The sequence below is a fragment of the Numida meleagris genome, chromosome 25 (assembly GCF_002078875.1).
Source record: "Numida meleagris isolate 19003 breed g44 Domestic line chromosome 25, NumMel1.0, whole genome shotgun sequence".
Classification (NCBI taxonomy): domain Eukaryota; kingdom Metazoa; phylum Chordata; class Aves; order Galliformes; family Numididae; genus Numida; species Numida meleagris.
The window spans coordinates 1,379,167-1,381,824 of NC_034433.1; positions in this window are offsets into that span (position 1 = coordinate 1,379,167).

The window sequence follows — 2,658 nt, forward strand, 5'->3', positions numbered from 1 at the left end:
CTAAGGGGAAAGAAGAGGGGCACTTGCTCCCATAGGAGATGTGGGGGTGGTGGCAGATCACTTGCCCAGCTCTGCTGCACATCTGGGGCAGGTGGGGGGCTTCTCCTACTGCTGGGGGGCCCATTTCGGCCACGCTGGGGGCTGTCCCTCTCCCTTCCCCTATGGGAAAGGCTGAGGGAGGGTGGTGCGCTGGCCCCAGGGTGCTCTGTCCACCTCTGGCCCCGAGCTGGGGCTGATCCAAGGAGCAATGCTCAGAGCTGCAGGGAGCCCCTCGCCTCCCCCCCCCCACCCCACCCTCCACGTGCTGGGGGCTGCGGGGTGAGGTCTGGGTATGGCTGGAGCTGGGGTCAGGGGTCACGCTGATCCTATTTTCCTGTTGATGCACGCAGGAGTTCACGGCCACCGGGATGCGCCCGGCCTTCCTGCCACCCCCATCCCCACGCTGTGAACGGGGGGTGCGGGGCTGGACACCCCCTCCCGACCTCACAGTGCATGCAGGAGGAGGCGAAGCAGCTGCTAAAAGCAAACACACTTGAGGCTCGCTTCCTGAGAGCACTTCAGTTGGAGAGGCAGCACACCACGAGGCATTTCCTTCTACCCCCCCCTCCCCCCCAGCTCCCAGACCCCAGTCCCTTCCCCTCTGTGCAAAGCCATTTCCTTGGAGGGGGGGGGCACTGGGATACGAGGGTTCTTCGAAGCCGTCTGTGCAGCTATGGACACGCATGGGGTTTGCAGCTCCGGGGTTTGCAGCTTGGGGGTTGCAGCTGGGGGGGTTGCAGGCTGAGCCCCCCGCTGCTCAATGGGGGGTGTAGGATGAGGCCGGGGAGCCCTTTGCGGGCCCTTTGTGTGTGTGTTTGCTGACAAACAGGATTCCTCGAGGGCAGCTGACTCAGCCCAGCCCTTCCTCTCCTCAGCAGCAGCCGGGGGTTTCCCAGGTCCACATCCCCTTCCCAAGGAAGTGGGACCTATATATATCCGTCCGGATCTGGGCCATAGTGATTATGGTCGTGGTAGGGGGTGGGGGGGTGGTTAGGGTCAGAGGGTGTTTGGGCTGCTCTGGAGGGGGTGAGCAGAGCTCGGGGGCTGGGGGCAGCGAGCCCCTGCCCTGCTGCAGCTCTGGAGCTGAACGATGGTTGTGGGGCTGCGGTGTTGGAGAAGAGGCTCTGGGGGGGGACGGAGAGGGGGGAGATGTGGGGCACCTCCCCAAGTGTACACCCCGCCTACACTCATCCCCCGTGTGCTGTGGGCAGCCCAAAGCAAAGGTGCACGGAGGAGGTTTAGGGGGCAAAGCTTACAGCTTTGGGAACCCAAAGGGTGGGGTGGGTTTGAGGGGCAACACCTGCCCTTGGCGCCCACTTTTGGGAACCTTGAGGGGGGGGGATGGAGCCATTCCCATCCCTCCACGTTTCTATGGGAGGTAGGAGAGCTAATCCCCCCTGAAGGTACACGAGAGCCCCCAGATGGGATTTTTACGCCTTAAAAACGGGTGAGGCGCTGGGATGGGGCAAAAAAAACCCCAAAGCTTGGGGGAGAAGAGGCACTGGCGCTGGGGTGGCTGGGGATGGGGGCACTGCTGGGCCGCAGCCCTCCCCACGGGGCCGTGTGGCCGCAGACTGCTGACGGGGCAGCGCCGTCCCGGAAAGCACCGCGGGGCCGCGGTTCCCCGCTCGGGGCCATCGGGACGGCACGGGCCGGTCCCGGCCACCCTGACGTGATGGCGGGTTGCCTCGAGCGAGGGCCGGCCTAGGCCCGTTCTGCGGTCAGACAGAGCGATTTTGGTTAAAAGGAAAAATGCGATCCGCAACGCCGCTGCCTCCGTGGGTTTGTCACCGCGGGGCTGGTGTCGGCCCGAGCTCTGCGGGAAGGCCCGTGTGTGCCCCCCCACCGCTAGGGCTGGGGGGGGTGGGGTGGGAAATGGGGGTCCCAGGGGGGAGCTGGAGCTTCACAGCATCACTTGGACGGACAGACAGACGGACACCAGGGCAGGACGAGGCCCAATGCCCATCCCAGCGCCCTCAGCCATCCCAGAACAATATGGGATGTGGCCCTTGGGCAGCACCACGGTGGGCTGAGCCGGGGGCTGCCTCGCTGGGGCGGCTGACTCCGCCAGGGCCTCGTATCCCAGCCACCCCCCTCCCCCCATTGCCCCCAGAGATGAATTTTTCTTTTTTTATTTTTTCATTCGGTCATTATGTATGTATGTATGTGTGTGTATTTTTACAGAATCACAGAATCGTGGGGTTAATCTCATTTATTTATTTATTTATTCATTCATTCATTCATTCATTCATTCATTCATTCATTCATTCATTTATTTATTTATTTATTTATTTATTTATTTATTTATACGTGGTCACTCTTCTCCACGGCGCCACCCCCCCCTCCCCTTTCCCCGGGAGTCCTCCAGCGGCGGTCCATTCCCCCCTTCCACCGCCAGGGGGCGCCATCGCGCCGCGCCGTCTCCCGCCGCCGCCGCCGTCGCCGCGGGACCTCACTCGTCCGGCGGGCGCGCGCTGACGTCACTGCGTGGTGACGTCACGGCAGAGCCGCCCCCGGCGCCCCGCGCGGCGCCCGCAGTGTCCGCCGCAGCGTGCTGCGAACCGGCGCTGTCCGATCTTCCGCCGCGGGACCGCCCGGGCCGCACCGCTCCGCACCGCT